This window comes from Stenella coeruleoalba, assembly GCF_951394435.1.
Source record: "Stenella coeruleoalba genome assembly, chromosome: 14".
NCBI classification, from domain to species: Eukaryota; Metazoa; Chordata; class Mammalia; order Artiodactyla; family Delphinidae; genus Stenella; species Stenella coeruleoalba.
The window spans coordinates 32,272,633-32,296,402 of NC_137160.1; the positions used below are offsets into that span (position 1 = coordinate 32,272,633).

Here is a 23,770-nt window from a genome sequence, read left to right on the forward strand (position 1 = left end):
GCAAGCAGCAATATTTAATTCTTTTTTATGGCTGAGTAATATTTCTCTCTCTCTCTCCCTATACACACACACATACACACACACACACACACACACACACACACACACACACCCCATAGCTTCTTTATACATTCGTCTGTTGTTGGACACTTGGGTTGCTTCCATAACTTGACTATTGTAAATAATGCTGCTATGAATATTGGGGTACATGTATCTTTTTGAATTAATATTTTCATTTTTTCCTGGTTATGTACCCAGGAGTGGAATTGCTGGATCATAGGGTAGTTCTATATTTAGTTCTTTGAGGTACCTCCATACTGTGTTCCATAGTTACTGCACCAATTTACATAATGTACATTCCTACCAACAATGTACAGGGGTTACCTTTTCTCCACTTTGTCTTGAACATTTGTTACTTGAATATTTCTTAATGAAAGCCATTCTACAGGTATGAGGTGATATCTCATTGTTTTGATTTACATTTTTCTAATATTAGCAATATTGAGCATCTTTTCACATACCTGTTAGCCATCTGTATGTCTTCTTCAGAAAAATATCTCTCAGGTCTTCTGACCAGTTTTTGACTGGGTTGTTTGCGTTTCTTTTTGATATTGAGTTGTATGAACTGAACTGTTTATGTATTTTGGATGTTACCCCCTTGTAGGTTATATCATTTGCAAATATTTTCTCCCATTCCAAAGAATGTCTTTTTCTTTTGCTGATGGTTTTCTTTGCTGTGCAAAAGTTTTTAAGTTGAATTAGATCCAATTTGTTTATTTTTATTTTATTTCTATTGCCTTAGGAAACAAATTCAAAAAAATATTGCTATGATTTATTTCAAAGAGTGTTCTGCCTGTGTTATCTCCCAGGTGTTTTATGGTTTCAGGTCTTACATGTAGGTCTTTAATCCATTTTATTTCATTTTTGTATATAGTATGAGGGAATGTTCTAATCTCATTTTTTTTTACATGTAGCTGTCCAGTTTTCCCAGCACCAATTATAAAGAGACTATCTTTTCTCCATCATATATCCTTGCCTCCTTTGTTGTAGATTAATTGACCATAGGTGCACGGATTTACATCTAGACTGTCTATTCTGTTTCATTGATCTACTTGTATGTTTTGTGCCAGTACATTGCTGTTTTGATTACTATAGCTTTGTAGTACAATTTGAAGTTTGGGGGGGGGGGGTCATATCTCCAGCTTTGTTCATTTTTGTCAAGATTGCCTTGTAATTTTGAAGCTTTTTGTGGTTCCATATAAATTTTAGGGTTATTTGTTCTAGTTCTGTGAAAAACAACATGGTTATTTTAATAGGGATTGCCTTAAACCTGTATATTGTTTTGGGTAGTATGGCCATTTTAACAATATTAATTCTTCCAATCCAAGAACATGGACTATCTTTCCGTTTATTTGTATAATCTTCAATTTTCTTCATTGATATTTTATGGTTTTCAGAGTATAGGACTTTCAGCCCATTGGTTAAGTTTATTCCTATGTATTTTATTCTTTTTGATGCAATTGCAAATGGGATTTTTTTTGAAATTTTATTTTGATAGTTCATTATTAGTATAGAGAAAAGCATATATTAATATATATATATATTTTTTTTTTTTTTCAGTATGTGGGCGTCTCACTGTTGTGGCCTCTCCCGTTGCGGAGCACAGGCTCCAGACACACAGGCTCCGCAGCCATGTTTCACGGGCCCAGCTGCTCCGCAGCATGTGGGATTTTCCCAGACCAGGGCACAAACCCGTGTCCCCTGCATCAGCAGGCAAACTCTCAACCACTGTGCCACCAGGGAAGCCCTAATATATATATTAATCTTATATCCTGTCACTTTGCTGAGTTCATTTATTAGTTATAATAATTTTGAGTGGAGACTTTAGGGTTTCCCATGTAAAGAATCATGTCATCTGAAAATACTGACGGTTTTACATTTTCCCTTCCAATTTGGATGCCTTTTATTTCTTTCACTTGCCTGATTGCCATGGCTAGGCCTTCAAATCCTATGTTAAATAGAAGTAACAGAGTGGGTATCCTTGTCTTGTTCCTGAATTAAGAGGAAAGGCTTTCAGCTTTTCATCATTGAGTATGATGTTAGTTGTGTGTTTTTCATAAATGACCTTTATTATGTTGAGATATGTTTTCTCTATAATCACTTTGTTGAGGTTTTTTATCAGGAATGGATGTTGAATTTCGTCAAATGCTTTTTCTGTGTCAATTGAGATGAACATTGTGATTTTTAGCTCTCCTTTTGTTAATGTTGGGTGCGACATTAATTGGTTTGTGAATGTTGAATCATCCTTGCATTCCTGGAATAAATTCAACTTGATTATGGTGTATGATCTTCTTTATGTATTGTTGGATTCATTTTTGTAATATATTTTGAGGATTTTTGCATCTATATTCATCAATGATACTCGTCTGTAATTTTTTGTGTTATCTTTGTCTGGTTTTTGTATCAAGGCAATGGTGGTCTCTCAGTATGTATTTGAGAGTGTTCTCTCTTCTTCAGTATTTTGCAGTAGTTTGAGAAGGGAAGGTATTAGCTCTTTTCATATGCTTGATATAATTCCCCTGGGACATCATTTGGTCCTGGATTTTTGTTTGGTGGGAGATTTTTATTACAAATTCAATTACCAGTGATAGGTCTGTTCAACTAGTCTGTTTCTTCCTGATTCCATCTTGACAGGTTGTATCTTTTAAAAATTTGTCCATTTCTTCCTGGCTGTCCAATTTGTTGACATATAACTGTATATAGTATTATCTTATGATTTTTTACATCTCTGTAGTATTGGTTGTTGTTTTTTTACCTCTTTCATTGATTATTTCATTTATTTGCATCCTTTCTTTTTTCTTCTTGGTGAAGCTGGCTGAAGGATTATCAATTTTGTTTATATTTTCAAGAACTCAGCTCTTTGTTTTATTGATATTTTCTATTTTTTAACCTCTATTTTATTTATTTCCTGCCTGATCTTCATTATTTCCTACCTTCTGCTGACTTTGAGCTTTGTTTTTTATTCTTTCTATATTTTTTTTAGATGGTAGGTTACGTTGTTTATTTGAGATTTTTGTTATTTCTTGAGGAAGGCCTGTATTGCTATAAACTTCCTTCTTAGAACTGCTTTTGTTGCATCCCATAGATTTTGGAGTATTGTGTTTACATTTCCATTTGTCTTGAGGTATATTCTGATTTCCTGTTTGATTTCATCATTGACTGACTTGTTTTGTAGTAACATGTTTTTAGTCTTCAACTGTTTGTTATTTTCCCAGTTTTCTTTTTGTAATGAATTTCTAGTTTCATACAGTAGTGATTGGAAAAATGTTTGATATAATTTCTATCTTAAACTTGTTGAGACTTATTTTGTGGTGTAGTGTGTGATTTTTCCTGGAGAATGTTCCATGTGCACTTGAAAAGAATGTGTATTCTGATGTTTGTGAATGGAATATTCTGTAGAAATCTGTTAAGTCCAAATGCTCTATTGTATCATGTAGGACCATTGTTGTCTTATTGATTTTTCTATCTGGATGTCTGCCCATTGATGTAAGTAGAATGTTAAAATCCCTACAATTATTAAACTATTGTCTATTTCTCCCTTTATGTCTGCTAATATTTGCTTTATATATTAGGTGCTCCTATATTGGGTGCATATATATTAATGAGTATAGTATCCTTTTCTTGTAGTGATCCCTTTGTCATTATATAATGTTTTCTTTGTCTTTTGTTTTAGACTTTGTTTTAAAGTCTATTTTGTCTGATATGACTATTGCTATCCACAGTTCCTTGTTTTCATTTGCATGAAATATCTTTTTCCATTTCCTCACTTTCAGTCTGTTGTGTGTCTTTAGCCATGAAGTGAGTCTCTTGTAGGCGGCATATTGAAGGGTATTTTTTTATATCCAATCAGCCACCCCTATGTCTTTTGATCAAAGCATATAGTACATTGACATTTAAAGTAATTATTGATAGGTATGTACTTGTTGCCATTTTGTTACTTGTTTTCTGGTTGTTTTTGTAGTTCTCTGTTCATTTCTTTTTTGTTGTTCTTCCTTCCCTTGTGGTTTGATTATTTTCTTTAGCAGTATGCTTGTGTTCCCATCTTTTTAGTTTTTGTACATCTATTGTAGGTTTTTGTTTTGTGTTTACCATGGAGTTCGTATATGTTGACTTGTAATTTTATCTACTTCTATTAAACTGGTAGTCATTTAACTTCTAACACATTACAAAGATTTACATTTATTTCTCCATACTCTTACATTTTGTGATTTTAATGTCATATTTTACATCTTCCTTTTACATTTTTTTTGTCTTTTAATCCACATACTGGCTTATTTAAGTGGCTGACCCTCAGTCCTTACTATATATTTGCCTTTCCTAGTGGGGTTTTCACTTTCTTATGGAGTCTTACTTCCTTTCCACTTAGAGAAGACAATGAAACATTTCTTTTATGTTCAGCTTAGTATTGATGAACTCTTTTAGTTTTTGCTTGTCTGAGAAGTTCTTTAATCCTCCTTCTATTCTAAATGATATTCTTGTTGAGTAGAGTATCCTAAGTTACAGGTTTTTTCCTTTTAGCACTTAGAATATTTCATTCCACTCCCTTCTGGCCTGAAAAGTTTCTTCAGAGAAATCATCTAGTAGACCTATGGGGATTCCTTTGTATATGACTTTTTGTTTATCTCTTGCTGCCTTTAGAATTCTCTCTTTAACTTTTGTCATTTTAATTATGATACATCTTGGTGTGGATCTATTTGGGTTCATCTTATTTGGAACCCTCTCTCCTTCCTGTACCTGGATACCAGTTTCCTTCTTCAGATTTGGGAAGTTTTCAGCCATAATTTCCTCGACATCATTTTTGAACCCTTTCTCTCTCACTTTCTTTCTAGAATGCTTATAATGTGAATATTGGAACACTTAATGTTATCCCAGACATCTCTTAGATTGTTTTCGGTCCATGTGGGCGCCGGCGCGGCACGGAGCAGCGCCGTGTTGCCATGGCGGAGCTTCAGCAGCTCCGGGTGCAGGAGGCGGTGGACTCTATGGTGAAGTGTCTGGAGAGAGAGAACATCCGGAAGATGCAGGGCCTCATGTTCCGGTGCAGCGCCGGCTGTTGTGAGGACAGCCAGGCATCCATGCAGCAAGTGCACCAGTGCATTGAGCGCTGCCATGCACCTCTGGCTCAAGCCCAGGCTCTGGTGACCAGCGAGTTGGAGAAGTTCCAGGACCGCCTGGCCCGGTGCACTATGCATTGCAACGACAAAGCCAAAGATTCAATTGATGCAGGGAGTAAAGAGCTTCAGGTGAAGCGGCAGCTGGAGAGTTGCATGACCACGTGTGTGGATGACCACATGAACCTCATCCCAACCATGACCAAGAAGATGAAGGAGTCTCTCTCATCCATTGGGAAGTAGATGTCTGCTATTGGCCATCGGGGCTTAAGGCAGGAGTCTATTTAAGAAGAGAAATGGGGATTTGGGTTTTCTAAGGAAGGTTTATGAATGAGGAAATTAAGGATGGCAGCAAGTTTAAGGCCTATATCACTTGCCTCTGGACACTGGTTCCTTTGTGTTTGAAACCTAGAAAGTGAAAAAACCTGGTGCTAAAATTGGGGTCAGAGATAGCACAGGAGAGTTTTTGTGATCCTGAATTTCACATGGCAAGTGCTTATCCTGGCAACAGGGAGTCTCCCTTGTACCAAACCACAGCCCTCCAAGGTACCAGATTCTCTTAGTACACGGATACCAACAGGCTGGCAGGTTCATCTGACCTGCTTATGAGCTGGTGGAGTGTGAGGAGAGGTGTTTCTGTTTGTTGCCAACCTCCTGTTTACCAGAAGGATCACTACAACGTTTCCCACAAACTGGAAATAAAACAAAATCCATGAGGTCACTAATTTAGAAGGGGAAAGGGGGCTTCTGGGGATTTGTTTTGTGTGGTTTTGTTTTATATACAAGGGCATGAAGCTACTTTAAGATGTAGAGTTGGGAGAGGTAGTTTCAATAAAAACTTTGAAAGGGTCCTTGCGGATATTCATTTCTGGCCGTCAGGACGTGGATGCACATTTCTTAAAATTCTCACACATGACATCTTTCAGCCTGGAGACCCTGCAAAAATATAAGAAGCGCTATCACACTGGTAGGGGAAGCAAACCTTCCCTCTGACTGGCAGCCATGATGAGCCCTGAGGCTGTCAGCAGCAGAGTCAGCCGAGTGACAAGACAATCTTGCAGTGACACTCACCCTTGAAGGGAAAGGGGATTTTGATTGTGCTATATGCTAGTATTCAAGAATGAACAGTGAAAGAGGAATTGTTAGCTGCTTAATTAAGAGAGTTATGAAGTACTGGCTTTGGAAAAATCTGGTTTTCATAAAACAAAATAGAATGAAAGCCTACACCCAGTATTGCTTACTTTGCCCCCTGTGATAACAGAGCTCTGTTGAAACAATCCCTTGGCAACACGAAGGTCAAAGGAGAAAAAGTAAGCAACTCGGGCAAGCTGTGACTCCTTTAGAGCAAAAAAAGGGACAGCCCTCCGTTACCAAATACTACTTTTGCAACATGCGTTGTTCTTGCCCCAGTTCTGGCACCTTATCGTTTTATTAAGGACCTTGTGTTTTTACCAACTTATTACTTGAAATGATAATATAGCCTGTCTGTTTGCTGTTTCAAGACTGTGATATATTTTCCTAGTGGTTTGGTTTTAAAAATACATAAGACTTAATTTTTCTTCCAAAAAAAAATTGTTTTCATTTTTTAAAAATGTGTTTCGTTTTCCTTCCTGCTGTTCTGATTGGGTGAATCCCATTATTCTATCTTCCAAGTCACTTATGCATTCTTCTGTATCACTTAGTAAGCTATTCATTCCTTCTAGCATGCTTTTTATTTCAGCTATTGAATTATTCACTTCTGATTGGGTCTTTTTTTTTTTTATTTTCTAGTTCCTTGTTAAAATGTTCACTCTTTACATCAATTATTTTCCCTAGTTCAGTTAATATTTTTATTACCAATGTTTTGAATTCTCTATCTGGTAGTTTTTAAAATTTCTGTTTCATTATTTATTTCTCCAGGGGTTTTTCTCTTACTCTTTCAATTGAGAGCAGTTTCTCTCCCTTTTCATTTTGTTTAACTTTCTCTGCTTCTATCAATTTAGGTGAAACAGTAGACTATGTGTGTCCAGTGCCTTTGGTGGGAGAATTGGATTTGACATGATGCAAGTCATATCTTTCCTCAGGGTGTGCTGGCAGCTATCACCTTGATAGGGAGTGGCTCTGGAGATAAACAGCCTAGAGCCAGCACTGGGTGTAAGGCAGAACTTTCTCTCCGCTCAGTGGCTATCACCACCCTATTGAGGGTGGGGTCTGATCCCAAGTTGCTGGAGGAAAAACCCTGAGTGTTGGGCCCAAGCTGACTCTACTCCTTTTAAGTGTGTGTTTTTCTCTCTCCCCACACAAGGACCCTTGCCCCAGAAGAGAGGAGTGCTGAGGCAAGTGGGACTTGTATGCATACAGAAGTCTGGTGCACTGCCTGTGTAGGGGCATGCATCTCTTCTCAGATGCAGCCTTATATGCAAGTTTCCTTTGTTCCTCATAGCTGATCACTACCTCCAGTCTTCCACCCTTTCCTGGAATCAGTCTGCAGGGCTGGCAATGTCCACATGGATTTTCAGCTCGTATTGGAAGGTAAGTTATGATGGAACAACTGCTCTCAGAGATCTGGGTGACTTCTGAAGAATATTTGAGTAAGCACCAACAATGGGTGCCACCACCCCACCCAGGTTCTGCCCTGGAATCAGTTTACCTCTGAATCCCACAGTAAAGTCTTATCCCTGGTCATGGGCACCCCAGATCCAGTGCCAAGCTGTGGCATGAAGTGAGTGAGGTTGGAGTATTTGCTTAGCTTGGGCTAGAATGCCCAGTGAGGCAGTAGTGAGAAACCCAGAAACTGCAATAGCAGTTCTCTCCCCATCCTGCCTCAGTGGCGAGTTCTCTTTGTCTCTCACAGCTGATCATTGTCCACAGCCTCTGTTGCTCCCACCTTGTTATAGAACCACCTCACAGGGCATGGAGACCTGCATGGTTTCTCTGTGTATCACGGGGTGAACTGTGATGAAGTGGCCACTCTAAGATATCTAGGCAGCTTCTGGGGTGCTGCTTTAGTAAGCTACTAGAGCAGACCTCTCTCTACCCTGCCTCAAAGGCTAGCTAGTATGAGCATCCTTCTCATGAATGGACTCCAGGATTCCCTCAACCCTGCTGTTTGTCCCAGCAGTCCTCTAACCAGCCAAGGGTGTTTATCTCCTTCATGTAGGATTCCAGGACTGAGGTGCCCAACCTGTGGCTCAAACCACTCACTACCTAGTTTGGATGTCTACCTGTGTAATCTCTTCCTCTGGGTTCCCTCACAGAGGCACAGGTCCTGGCCTGATTTCTTTTCTTCCCTTTCTACTTGATTACATGTGTATCTTTCTTACAGCCTTGGTTGTACAGTATTCCTTCTGCCAACTTCCAGTTAGTTTTCAGTGAGAATTTTTCCACACTTAGATGTATTTTTGATGTGTTCATGGAGGTAGGAACTCCACGTTCTCTTACTCTGCCATCTTGATTTATTAAAAAAAATCTGTTGTTTCTTAATATATGTGTTTATTGCTATAAACTTCCCTCTCAGAACTGTTTTTGTTATATTCATAAGTTATTGTATTTTGTGTTTCTATTTTCATTTGTCTTAAGATATTTTTAATTTCACTTCTAATTTCTACTTCAATTCATTAATTGTTCAAGAGAGCATTAACTTTCATATATTCATGAGTTTTCCAGTTTCCTTCCTGTTATTTGTTTCTGGTTGTATACCATTGTGGTCAGAGAAGATTCTTGGTATGGTTTAAATCTTCTTGAATTTGCTAAGGCTTGGTTTGTGGTCTAATATATGGTCTATCCTAGAAAATATTCCATGCGCACTTGAGAAGAATGTGTGTTCTTTTGTTGTTGGATAGGATTTTCTGTATGTCTGTTAGGTCTGTTTGGTCTATAGTGCTGTTCAAATCTGTTTGAGCATCAATAAAGCTGTTTTTTTTATTGATTGTCTGTTTGAAAGATGTACCAATTATTGAGAGTGGGGCATTAAAGTCCCCAGCTATTATTATATTCCTGTTTATTTCTCCTTTTAGCTCTGTTAGTTTTTGTTTAATATATTTAGGTGCTCTGATATTGGATGCATAACTGTTTACAACTATTGTATCATCTCAGTAGATTCACAATTTTATCATTGTCACATAATGACCTTATCTGTTTCTTTTTACCATGTTTAGTTTAAAGTCTATTTTATCTGATAATAAATGTAGCCATCTCTGACTTTTTTAGTTACCATTTCCTTAAAATACATATTTCCATTCCTTCACTATCAATCTATGTGTGTCATTAAGTCTTAAGTGAGTCTTTTGTAGATAGTGTATCACTGGATCTTATTTTTTAATCCATTCAGCTGTTTTATGTCTTTTTATTGGGAAATTTAATTCATTTACATTTAAAGCAATTATTGATAGGTAAGGACTTACTATTTCCATTTTGTTAATTGTTTTCTGGCTGTTTTATAAATCAAATAGTTATTGATAAAGGCCAAGTCTTGGATTTCCAAGTAAAACTAGCCTGCCTTCAAGACTATTATTTTATTTGGAAATCTAAGATATCTTTTTTGAAATTCAAATATGAGCAATGATATATTTTACCTAGTGAGAGCTATTTTATTTTTCTCTATAGTACTGTCTATATTCTAATTCAGAGATACAGTCAAAATGCTCTCTATCTACATAACCTTAACTTGATATTTAGCCAGTCCTTGAATTCCACTCTGGTATGTAAGAAAACACATTTTATATGTATTTAATTCATAATTTTCATCATCTTTCTGAGGAATATGGTCATTAAAGTTTGCTTTCTGAATTTGAGTGCTCTGAATAAAAAAAAATATATTGGAATGAAATTGATTGATGATTAAGTGTTATAAGGAGAGGGGGGAAGAGGCACCTAAAGGCTGGTGGCTTGAGAGAGAGAGGAGACAACTGGAAAGAAAAATATGCTTATGGGAATTCATCAGAGACTACACTGAGGAGCTTGGTATGCAAAATACTCTGTCATTTCTCCTGCCAACTGCTTAATAAAATTATGTATTTCACTAATGTCTCTAATGGAAGTAGATTCTAGGAGTAGAATGTGAAGAATTTCTGAGTCTACCAAATTGCTGAGTGTCATTGCTTCTTTGGTCAAGACGCAGTCAACCAAAACCTCAGTTAAAAGTATTTTCTATCTTGAGATTCTACAAATGCCATATTATATTTATTTCATATTTTATTACATTTATACCAGTGATGGGAGAATATTAGACAAATAAAATTGCTTAGTGAGTTAAACTAATTACATTATTTTTTAAAGAATTTTTTTTTTTTTTTTTTGCAGTACATGGGCCTCTCACTGTTGTGGCCTCTCCCATTGCTGAGCACAGGCTCTGGACGCACAGGCCCAGCGGCCATGGCTCACGGGCCCAGCCGCTCTGCGGCATGTGGGATCTTCCCGGACGGGGCACGAACCCGTGTCCCCTGCATCGGCAGGCAGACTCTCAACCACTGTGCCAACAGGGAAGCCCTAAAGAATTTTTAATTTATAAATTCTTTGCTGAAATAATATATTACAAAATTCAGTACAACAGGAGGAGCCTGTGTGAATGTAAAACTAAGTGCAATATCTCTACAACTGTCTGATTGTTCATAGCAGGGAAGGATCAAAGTGAAAAGAAAATTTTATCTTTAAAACCATAATGCTCTTATTTGTATTACAGACATGGAGTAAATTTAGTTATAGAGGATACCTCAGGCCCAGTAAGAAAATCCTTGACGTATATTTGACTTATCTTCTCTCCTAGTTCCTTCAGAAGCCATTTCTTCTAAACCTCTATGGTCAATGACAAACTCTCTCTGAATTCCTGGCAAATGCTTTACCTAACAGACAGAGTATTAAATATTTATTTTTGGTTGATAAAGTCTTTAACCACCTAAGTGCACAATTTTCCAATTACCTTTTCAGAAATCATGTGCAGGAATAATTGAACTAGAAGATGAAATCTTAGCTCTTTCACTGATGTGAAATTGATTAATTTCTTTGTTTCCAGTGATATTTTTCTTTAAAAAAAAAGAAAAAGGCAAATCAATTTAAGTGCTAAATTGACAGCCTAGAGACTAGAGTGCCAATAGACATTCATTTGCTAAAAAACAATGCAAAGTAGGTGTAAAGATAAAGCAAACTTTCCTATGGTAGAAAGATAAAGCAAACTGTTACCTACAGATCTATGTTCTTAATTCCCAATGTTGGGCCAAGTCATCTTACGCAGAAAGGTAAGAACCCTGATATAGTAGGGTTGGGCCCATTCTAGGACCCCTTAGTAATTTGTTCCAGATTCCTATTTCTTCAGCTTTTAGTGTGGATTGACCAATGTTACAAAATTTAGGTTTATTTGTTATAACTAATATTCTTTTCACTTGAATATTTCCCATAAGGAAGCAAAACATTAGATCTCTGGATATTTGAACAGATCTTTTTATCAACACAGGAATGACTGGACAGTCACTGAGAGTACAGTCAAAGAACAAATCAAATCCTTTTGTTCTACGTTCTGTTTCTATTGAAAATCACTTGAAATACATGTTTGAAATAAGTAGGATACTTATATGACCTTTTTAAAAAATACAGTTGAAGATAAATACCTAACTATTTAAGAAATGGAATGTTTAAAATGGGTTAAAATGAAACCCAACAATATAAACTTTATTAGGGATAAATGCAAATTTTTGCTCTTAAGTTAAAAGACAAACCAGAAAAAGGCACAGACTAGAACTGGATCATGTGAAGTTAGTTTCAAGGCATAGGAAACTTTATATAAGTTAGTGGCTGTTGGCAAAAGTAAAGTTGCTTGAAGCAGCTTTCTAGAATTATAGTACTCAGAGGGCACTCACAGAAACAGTCCACTCTGTGTTGTCATTCAGCCCCAACCAAGATGGAATGTTCAGTTTTGGTTGCTGCACTGAAGAAGATATTTACACTTCATGGAAACCATCCAGAGATGAGGGTGGCAATAATGTTTATTCTAGAGAAGAGAAGATTTGATTAGACCATATTCTTATCTTCAAATAATAGTAAAAATAACCAACATTTACTGAATGTTCACCTGTGCCAGACACTCTGTTATAAAATGTTTATATGTATCATCTCATTTAGTAGTAGCATTAACAACCTACTACTATGAAAAAAATCAGTAGCCATAACCCTAGAACTTGTTACTATCATTAATCTACATTTTTCAGAAGAGAAAACTAAAGAAAAGAGAGATAAAGTAACTTTCTCATGGTACAAAGGACCACCATGAAAAAGAAAGATTGAAGTTGTTCTACTTGGTTAAAAAGAGTAGTGCAAAGACTAAGGGTAAAATTTGCAGGGAGACAGAATGTAGATATATTAAAGGAAAAGAGTTTTGCAATTCAGATCTGTCTAAAGCATAATGTGCTTCTCTGTGAGGTTGTTCAAAAAGGACATTATAAAAGGAATGTTTGCATCTGCTACAGACCTAGCAGTTCCCTAATTACTGTCCACATGCAAGTTTTCTGCTAGTATAAGAAAATCACTAGCATTTTGATACAATATGAATCAATCTATTGAACAAAATGTGGTTTTTGACTTCAGTACAATGGATATCCTGTTGAACTTTTCTAAGTTTGATGGAGAGAAAGGAGATACAATCATACATGCTGGGTTATGTTACAATAATGTTAAAAGGCACAGTATCCAATGGCAAAATAGAGACCCAACCCTGACCTCTTTCTAACTATCTTTAATCCTGGTCTAGCGTGAGAATATAATCCTTCTTGAAGATCATTATGCACCCATAACTCCAGCCATTATATAGTTCCCTACATGAACAACAGAGAAGACACATTTCTAGCATGGTTTCAGCTTCTAAAGGTGGTTAATAGGCTCTGCACTTGGGGCCAGTTTGTTTCCAAAGAACAACAAGAGAAAACCCACAAATTCTCTGCATTTAAAGCATTGGCACCTCTCTCAGTATTTTAACTGCCCCAGTCCTATTACGAAATGTGATTCATTTTGTCAATAATATTGTATTTTTAGCAATTCAGGTTCTAGCTACCACAGGTCAATATATTTTTATAAGATGTTTCAATTTTATCTAAAATAAATGCTTCCAGGCAAAACCAAATTCTTCATTTCTGGTCAATTATCTATACGAAGTGAAATGAAAGACACTTTGTTTTCTGTTTGACAGTGAAAGGAGGATAAGATTTTCAGGAAGCCAATCCAACTCTCAGTTTCAACTAAAGTAACCTTCTCAAGGTACAAGGGGTCATCTTGTGAAAGGAGATCACATTGCTCTTCCTAGCTAAAAAGTATAGCGCTAAGATCAATGGGTAGAAACCACAGACAAGAGAACAAGTGAAATAGCTGACTGAGAGGTGGGTAGATTGGTCCTTCTCTAGCATCTGTTCTGGATCTCCCATAGCCTTGTACCCAGCAGGGCAGAATGGTTGAGCCCACCCATGGTCTCAGTCATCTTGTACATGAATTAGGTCAAGAATATAGCAACATAGGTAACTATAGAGCAAAGAGGATGATGAGAAAGTGAAAGCCCATCCACTCTGCTTCCTTAGTTCCTCCTCCTCTTTAAATTTCTCTCACTTTTAAAATTCTGTTTTCTCTCTCCTTTAGTTTCACAGCATGGAATATCAGGGTTAAGGTCAACGGTAGAGAAAAATAAGAATTTTTTTCCTTTTCTTTCCCAAGGAATTATTTCTAGCTAAGAATTATATATACGGTTAAGTTAGGTAATGATTTATTCCTGTCTTCAAAGAGCTCAGAGTGTGTGTGGCATAGTGGTGTAAGTGGACAATTATGAAACAATTCAGTGAGGATAAAGTTAGTCATATCTGGGAATTATGGAAGGAATAAAGGTTCCTCACCCTGACTAGTGAAGGGACTCAAAGAAGGACCCCTGGAAACCTTCACAAGCACTAAATCTTATTTTTTATTTATGTTTATTATTTTTATTTTAAATAACTGGCAAGCCCATAGAAAACAAATTCAAATGGTACAACGAGAAGAGAATGAAGGTTAAGCCTCCCTCCTACTTTTGACTTATAGTCACCCAGTTTCCTTCTCAGGACATAATCAAATTTTTGCAAGTCCTTCCAGATATACTACATACATTTAAAAATATATAATTTTTGGACACAGTCAAGATGGTGGAGTAGGAGGACTTGGAGTTCATGTCTCCTCACAACTAGGGCAGCAACCAGTGCTGTTAGGGGACCTTGGACACTTAACGGAATGGGAGAAAACCTTAAGTGACTGGGTAGGTCACAGGGGGAGGAAAGGGGAAGGAGAACTGGAGGCCAGATGAGACCAGTGATACTGAGGGACAGCTGGGGGTGGGGAGGGGTTCCCACCCTTAAGAGGAGCCCATCCATGGTGAGGAGATCAGCAAGAAAGGAGGGAGAACCTTGGGGGTTAGGAGCATAGGAAGGGAATGGGCCAATGTTTCCCCCACACACTTGGGCCCCAGAGAGCCTGCTGAAGTCCTCAGCCTGATCCTCTGCACTCCAAAGCCCCTTCTGGCTGCATGGAGCCTAGGTCATGCACCCAGCCTAAGCCCCAGCCCCTACAGCCAACACATTTTTCAGGCTTTTTTTTTTTTTTTTTTTTTTTTGCTGTTGTCATTTTACTTTACCTTTTTGTTTTATCATTTGTATTTTTATTTTTCTAATTTTTTTTATTTTTCTAATTTCATTTTATTTTTATTATTTGTTATTGTTCTGCCTGCTTTTTGCTTTTTTCTTTTTCTTCCTTTTTTTTTCTTTATAATTTTTTTTTTCTTTTTTGCTGTGCTGCATGGCTTGCAGGATCTTGACTCCCAGGCCAGGGGTTTGGCATGAGCTCTTGGGGGTGGGGAGCACCAAGTGCCAACCACTGGACTAACAGAGAAATTGAGATTCCAGGGAATATTCATCAGAGTTAGGTTTCCCAGAAGGTCCCATCTAGGCACCAAGACCCAACTCTACCTTACAGCCTGCAAACTCCAGTGATGGATGCCTCGGAGCTAGCAACCAGTAAGACAGGAACACAGTGCCACACATCAGAAAAAAAAAAAATGAGATGACAAAAAAATATGTTATAGATGAAAGAGCAAGGTTAAAACCTACAAGCCCAAATAAAGGAAAAGGAAATAAGCAACCTACCTGAAAAAGAATTCAGAGTAATAATAGTAAAGATAATCCAACATCTCAGAAACAGAATGGAGGTGCAGATTGAGAAAATACAAGAAATGTTTAACAAAGATCTAAAAGAATTAAAGAACAAAGAGCAATGAACAACACAATAAATGAAATGAAAAACACTCTAGAAGGAATCAATAGCAGAATAAGTGAGGCAGAAGATGAACAAGTTAGCTGGAAGACAGAATGGTGGAAATGACGGCCAAGAAGCAGAACAAAAATATAAATAAATAAAAAGAATTGAAGATAGTCTCACAGGGCTCTGGGACAACATTAAATGCACCAACATTCAAATTATAGGGGTCTCAGAAGGAGAAGAGAAAAAGAAAGGATCTGAAAAAATATTTGAAAAGATTATAGTCGAAAACATCCCTAACATGGGAAAGGAAATAGCCACCCAAGTCCAGGAAGCACAGAGAGTCTAATACAGGATAAACCATAGGAGAAACTCAACAAGACACGTTAACCAACAAAAATTAAACTCAAAGAAAATCATATTAAAAGCAGCAAGGGAAAAGCAACAAATAACATATAAGGGAACACCCATTAGGTTAACAGCTGATTTTCAGCAGAAACACTGCAGGCCAGAAGGGAGTAGCTGGATATATCTAAAGTGATGAAAGGGAAAAACCTACAACCAAGATTAGTCTAACTAGCAAGGATGTCATTCAGGTTAGATGGAGAAATCAAAAGTTTGACAAACAAGCAAACGCTGAGAGAATTCAACACCACCAAACTAGTTTTAAAACAAATACTAAAGGATCTTCTCTAGGCAGGAAACAAGACAAGAAAAAGACCCACAAAAACAAACCCAAAACAAGAAAGTAGCAATAGAAACATACATATTGATAATTGCCTTGAATGTAAATAGATTAAATGTAACACCCAAAACACACGTCTGGCTGAATGAATACAGAAAAAAGACCCACATAGATGATGTCTACAGAGACCCACGTCAGAGTTAGGGACACATATAGACTGAAAGTGAGGTGATGGAAAAAGGTATTCCATGCAAATGGAAATCAAAAGAAAGGTGAGACAGACGAATGGATAAAGAATATGTGGTACATATATACAATGGAATACTACTCAGCCATAAAAAGGAACAAAATTGGATCATTTGTTGAGATGTGGATGGATCTAGAGACTGTCATACAGAGGGAAGTAAGTCAGAAAGAAAAAAACAAATATCGTATATTAACGCATATATGTGAAACCTACAAAAAATGGTACAGATAAACTGGTTTGCAGGGCAGAAATTGAGACTCAGATGTAGAGAACAAATGTATGGACACCAAGGGGGAAAGCGGCAGGGTGGTGGGGGTGGTGGTGTGAAGAATTGGGCGATTGGGATTAACATGTATACACTGATGTGAATAAAATTGATGACTAATAAAAACCTGCTGTATAAAAAATAAAATAAAATACAAAAATTCAAAAAAAAAAAGAAAGCTGGAGTAACAATACTCATATGAGATAAAATAGACTTTAAAATAAAGACTGTTATAAGAGATAAGGAAGGACACTACATAATAATCAAGGGATCAATCCAAGAAGATATAACAATTGTAAATATTTATGCACCCAACATAGGAGCACCTCAATACATAAGGCAAATGCTAACAGTCATAAAAGGGGAAATCAACAGTAACACGATAATAGTGGGGGACTTTAACACCTCACTTACACAACTGGACAGATCATCCAGACAGAAAATAAATAAGGAAATGTGAGTTATGAATAACACAATAGACCAGATAGATTTAATTAATATTTATAGGACATTCCACCCAAAAAACAACAGAATACACTTTCTTCTCAAGTGCACACAGAACATTTTCCAAGATAGATCACATCTTGGGTCACAAATCAAGCCTTGGTAAATAAGAAAATTGAAATCATGTCAAACATCTTTTCCAACCACAATGCTATGAGATTAGAAATCAATCACACTGGAAAAAATGTAGAAAACACAAGTACAGGAAGGCTAAACAGTGCAGTGTTAAATAAACAAGAGATCACTGAAGAAATCAAAGAGGAAGCAAAAAAAAAAAAAATACATAGAAACAAATGGCAACAAAAACATGATGACCCAAAACCTATGGGATGAAGCAAAAGCAGTTTTAAGAGGGAAGTTTATAGCAATTCTATCTCAGGTCAAGAAATAAGAAAAGTCTCAAATGAACAATCTAACCATACACCAAATACAAATAGAGAAATAAGAACAAAGAAAACCCAAAGTTAGTAGAAGGAAAGAAATCATAAGGATCAGAGCAGAAATAAATGAAATAGAAACAAAGAAAACAATAATAGAGAGAAATAAAACTAAAAGTTTGTTCTTTGAGAAGATGAACAAAATTGATAAGCCTTTAGCCAGACACACCAATAAAAAAAGGGAGAGGATTCAAATTAATAAAATTAAAAATGAAAAAGGAGAAATTACAACTGACACCACAGAAATACAAAGGATCATAAGAAACTAGTACAAGAAACTATATGCCAATAAAATGGACAACCTGGAAGAAATGGAAAAATTCTTGGAAAGATACAGCCTTCAAAGACTGAACCAGGAAAAAGTAGAAAATATAAACAGACCAATCACAAGTAAAGAAGTTGAAACTGTTATTAAAGATCTTCCAAAAAACGGTAGCCTGGGACCAGATGGCATCACAGGCAAATTCTATCAAAAATTTAGAGAAGAGTAAACACCTATCCTTCTCAAAGTCTTCAAAAAAAAGTGCTGAGGGAGGAACACATCCAAACTCGTTCTATGAGGCCACCAGCACCCTGATACCAAAACCAGACAAAGATATCACACACACACACAAAAATTACAGGCCAATATCACTGATGAACATAGATGCAAAAATCCTCAACAAAATACTAGTAAACAGAATCTAACTACATATGAAAAGTATTCTACACCATGATCAAGTGGGATTTATCCCAAGTAGGCAAGGATTCTTCAATATATGTAAATTAATCAATGTGATACACCATATTAACAAATTAAAGAATAAAACCACATGATCATCTCAATCGATGAAGAAAAAACTTTTGACAAATTTCAACACCCATTATGATAAAAACTCTCCCAAAAGTGGGCATAGAGAGAACCTACCTCAACATAATAAAGGCCATATATGACAAACCCACAGCAAACATCATTCTCAATGGTGGAAAAACTGAAAGCACTTCCTCTAAGATCAGGAAGAAAACAAGGATGCCCACTCTCACTACTGTTATGCAACATAGTTTTGGAAGTCCTAACCATGACAATCAGAGAAGAAAAAGAAATAAAAGAAATCCAAATGGAAAAGAAGTAAAACTGTCATTATTTCCAGGTGACATGACACTATACATAGAAAATCCTAAAGATGCCACCAGAAAACTACTAGAGCTAATCAGTGAATTTGGTAAAGTTGAAGTATACAAAATTAATACAGAGAAATCACTTGGATTCCTATACATTAGCAACAAAATGTCAGAGAGAGAAATTAAGGAAATGATCCTATTTACCATTGCAACAATAATAATAATATACCTAGGAATAAACCTACCTAAGGAGGTTAAAGAACTGTACACAGAAAACTATAAAGTACTGTTGAAAGAATTAAAGATGACACAAACAGATGGAGAGATATATCACGTTCTTTGATTAGAAGAATCAATATTGTGAAAATGACTCTACTACCCAAAGCAACCTACAGACTCAATGCAATCCCTAGCAAGTTATCAATGGCATTATTCACAGAATTAGAACAAAAAAATTTACACTTTTTATGGAAGGACAAAAGATCCCGACTAGCCAAAGCAATCTTGAGAAAGAAAAACAGAGCTGGAGAAATCAGGCTTCCTGACTTCAGACTATATGACAAAGTTACAGTAGTCAAGACAGTGTGGTACTGGCACAAAAACAGAAAGATAGATCAATGGTACAGTATAGAAAGCCTGGAGATAAGCCCATGTACATATGGTCACCTTATCTTTGATAAAGGAGGCAATATACAATAGAGAAAAGAAAGCCTCTTTACTAAGGGATGCTGGGAAAACTGGACAGCTTCATGTAAAAGAATGAAATTAGAACACTGGCTAATACCTTACACAAAAATAAACTCAAAATGGATTAAAGACCTATATGTAAGACTGGACACTATAAAACTCTTAGAGAAAACCATAGGAAGAACACTCTTTGACATAAATCACAGCAAGATCTTTTTTGACCTTCCTCCCAGAGTAATGAAAATAATAACAAAAATAAGCAAATGGGACCTAATTAAACTTAAAAGCTTTTGCACAACAAAGGAAACCATAAACAAGAGAAAAAGACATCCCTCAGAATGGGAGAAAATATTTGCAAACAAGCAACTGACAAGGAATTAATCTCCAAAATATACAAACAACTCATGCAGCTCAATATCAAGAAAACAAACAACCCAATCAAAAATAGGTGGAAGACCTAAATAAGCATTTCTCCAAAGAAGACAAGAGGCACATGGAAAGATGCTCAAGGTCACTAATTATTAAAGAAATGCAAATCAAAACTACAGTGAGGTATCACCTCACACCTGTCATAAAGACCATCATCAAAAAATCTACAAACAGGGTTTCCCTGGTGGCGCAGTGGTTGAGAGTCCACCTGCCGATGCAGGGGATGTGGGTTCATGCCCCATTCTGGGAAGATCCCACATGCCGCGGAGCAGCTGGACCCGTGAGCCATGGCCACTGAGCCTGCGCTTCCGGAGCCTGTGCTCCGCAACGGGAGAGGCCATAACAGTGAGAGGCCCGCGTACCATAAAAAAAAAAAAAAAAAATCTACAAACAATAAATGCTGGAAAGCGTGTGGAGAAAAGGGAACCCTCTTGCACTCTTGGTGGGAATGTAAATTGATACAGCCGCTATGGAGAACAGTACAGAAGTTACTTAAAAAGCTAAAAATAGAACTACCATATGATCCATCAATCCCACTACTGTGCATATACCCAGAGAAAACCATAATTCAAAAATAGTCATGTACCATGATGTTCATTGCAGCACTATTTACAATAGCCAGGATGTGGAAACAACAGATGAAGAGATAAAGAAGATGTGGTACACATATACAATTATACAATGGAATATTACTCAGCCTTAAAAGAGAATAAAATTGGGTAATTTGTAGAGATGTGGATGGACCTAGAGTCTGTCATACAGTGTGAAGTAAGCCAGAAAGAGAAAAACAAATATCGTATATTAATGCATATATGTGGAATCTAGAAAAATAGTACAGATGAACCTATATCCAGGGCAGGAATAGAGACACAGTTGTAGAGACCGGACATGTGGACACAGGTGGGGAAGGGGAGGTTGGGATGCCCTGGGAGATTAGGTTTGACATAAATACACTACCATGTGTAAAACATCTAGCTAGTGGAAGCATCTGGTATAGCAGAGGCTGCTCAGCTCAGTGCTCTGTGATGACTTAGATGGGCGGGATGGGGAGGGGGATGGGAGGGAAGTCCAAGAAGGAGGGGATAAATGTATTCATATAGCTGACTCACTTCATTGTACAGCAGAAACTAACACAACTTTGTAAAACAATTACACTCCAATAAATATATATATATATAAATATAAATTTTTTCTATCATGAAAAGCACACTGGATACCAATATTGTATAATAGAAATAAAACTTCTAGCTACATTTTAATTCTAATATTTCTAGAAACCAAAGAGAAAAAAGTAAAATTAATTTTAATATATTATATTTAATCCAGTATATTTGAATATCATTTCAGTGTGTAATATATTTAAAGTATTATTATGAAGATATTTTACATTTTTTGTACCAAGTCTTCAAAATGTAGTGTTTTTTTTGTTTGTTTGTTTTGTTTTTGTGGTACACAGGCCTCTCACTGTTGTGGCCTCTCCCGTTGTGGAGCACAGGCTCCGGATGCACAGGCTCAGCAGCCATGGCTCACAGGTCCAGCCGCTCCGTGGCATGTGGGATTTTCCCGGACCGGGGCACGAACCCGTGTCCCCTGCATCGGCAGGCAGACTCTCAACCACTGCGCCACCAGGGAAGCCCTGTAGTGTGTTTTATACTTACAGAAAATGTCATTTCAGATAATGAATTTTCATGTAAAATATTTGCTTTGTGTTTAGGTTTCATAAAACTAACAGTTTCAAAAGTAGATTCTCATATACAAATTATTCCAAACATACTTAAGTTTTTTCCAATAACTAAATCAAGTATCAGGCAAATTTTAATTAACTAAAATTAATTTCCTTATTCACACTATCCACATTTCGAGTGCTCTATAGCCATATGTGGCTAATGACAACATATGGAATAGCTGAGGTTACATATTGCTCTATATCTTCTTTTAACAATGTGTCTAAGAAATTTTGTTCATATTTGTACATAAATTAATCTCATTTTTCTAAAGGCTACATAAAATTCCCTTGTTGGAATGTGCTATAATGTATTTAAGTTGTCCCTGTTGATGAACATTTAACTTATTTTCCAAATCTTTACTAAAATGCTGACATGCTGCAGTGAATATGTTTTTGTACATAGGTCATTTCACACATTTGATTATGTTTATCTTTAGAATAAATCCTTAGAAGAGAAATTGTTGGGTCACAGTGCTTTTACATTTCTTATTCTTGAAACATATTTCTAAATTACCAGGCAAAAATATAAAGATTGCCTATTTACTTATAATCTTCCATAACTCATTATCAAACTTCTTACCTTTGCCATTCAGAAAAGTGAAAAAATGGTTCCACAATATACTATATATATATATATATATATATATATATATATATATATAGGAGTATAATAATGTTGTATTCGTTTCTGCTGTTTAGCAAAGTTAATACTTTTAAATGTACTTTTTTTAAAGAGTGAAGCCAATTATGTTTTCCTAAACTGAAAAATTATTAGTATTTTGTTTTCAGTGAACTGTCTGTTCATTGTCTTTGTCATTCTGTTGAGTAATTGAATCATAAAACTGAAAGTTTCAGAAAATCAGCCACTTGCATGTTATATGAGCTGCAAATACCTTGACATTTTTATTTTATCTTTCTGGAATATATGGATTGTGTGTGCACATGTGTTTCTGTACCTGTGTTGCCATACAGATAGGTATTTTTCTGTTTATGCGTCGGGGTTTTATTTGTTTGTTGACTTTGTTCTTATAGGGATTCTTTGTTTAGCAGTATGCTAGGAATGGCCTCTCCCACTCTCAAGAGTACTAGAAAAGCTTCCTCCACCATTTTTATCTTTTTATAATTTCTTTGTTTGATATTTAAATAATTAATCCACCAAAACTTCTTTTGGTATAAGATGTAGGGACCAATTTTATTTTAATGGCAAATAGTTTCTCTCAACATTACTTCTTATTTAATTCATCTTTTCCCTACTGATTTCATTTGCAAGCTTCATTGTATGTTAAAGTCCTGAAGGTAATAAGGCTTTTCAGTGAAGTGGTCTATTCATATACCTGACATCAAGTCTTAAATAGTGAGTGTGCTCAGTTGGAATTGGGGAAGTGAAGATGTTATTTATTCACAACAGAGTAGAGAAATGAGCAAAGGTACAGAGTGAGGGTAAAAAACAAAAATGCAAGCAACTACATAAGTTCTATGTTGCTAAAACAGAAGTTTGGCACAACAATTAGAGAAAAATAAGTCTATAGAAATTGACTGGCAGCAGACTATAGGTAGCATTACATGCTGCATTAAGTAAGCTATACTTGATGAAAGGGATCAATTGATTTTCAGCAGAATGATATGGTCTAATTTATGTTTTAGAAAGTTTGTTTTAGTGACAGAGTGGAGATTGGATTTGAAGATCCAGCCCTATAGATAGGTAGCCAATTTGAGAGGCTGCTGCAGCAGTCCAAGTGAGAGGTGAATGATATAATATGGATGGAGAAGAAAGGGTGAACTAGAGAGATATTTGGGAGGAAAACTGTTACATTTGGTGATTGATAAAAAGCCAAATTAGTTAAAGAGAAAAATAGTTAGTTTATTTTGGCCTTACTGTGTTTGGCATACCTGCTGAATGTACCCATCATGCAATCAGATATGTGAAACTGAAGTTTTGGTTTGCTTTTCATTTATTATTTTTTTAATATTTATTTATTTAATTTATTTTTTTTTGGCTGCATCGGGTATTAGTTGCGGCACACGGGATTTTGGTTGAGGCATGTGGCATCTGTCATTGCAGTGCACAGGTTTCTCTCTAGTGTGGTGCATGGGCTTCTCTCTAGGTTGTGGCACGGGCTCCAGGGTGCATGGGCTCTGTACTTTGCAGCACGTTGGCTCTCTTGTTGAGGCACACGAGCTCAGTAGTTGTGGCACATGGGCTTAGTTGCCCCATGGTATGTGGGATCTTAGTTCCCCAACCAGGTATTGAACACACGTCCCCTGCATTGGAATAAAGTTATGCTCTG

At 36.5% G+C, this 23,770-nt stretch overlaps 1 pseudogene across 1 annotated transcript; it reads left to right on the top strand.

Annotated features, from left to right (window-relative positions):
- Positions 1–4,957: 4,957 nt before the first annotated feature.
- Positions 4,958–5,918, top strand: LOC307197305 (protein FAM136A-like; annotated as a pseudogene). The gene has a single exon. The product of its transcript is annotated as a protein FAM136A-like (transcript).
- The last annotated feature ends 17,852 nt before the right edge of the window (positions 5,919–23,770 follow it).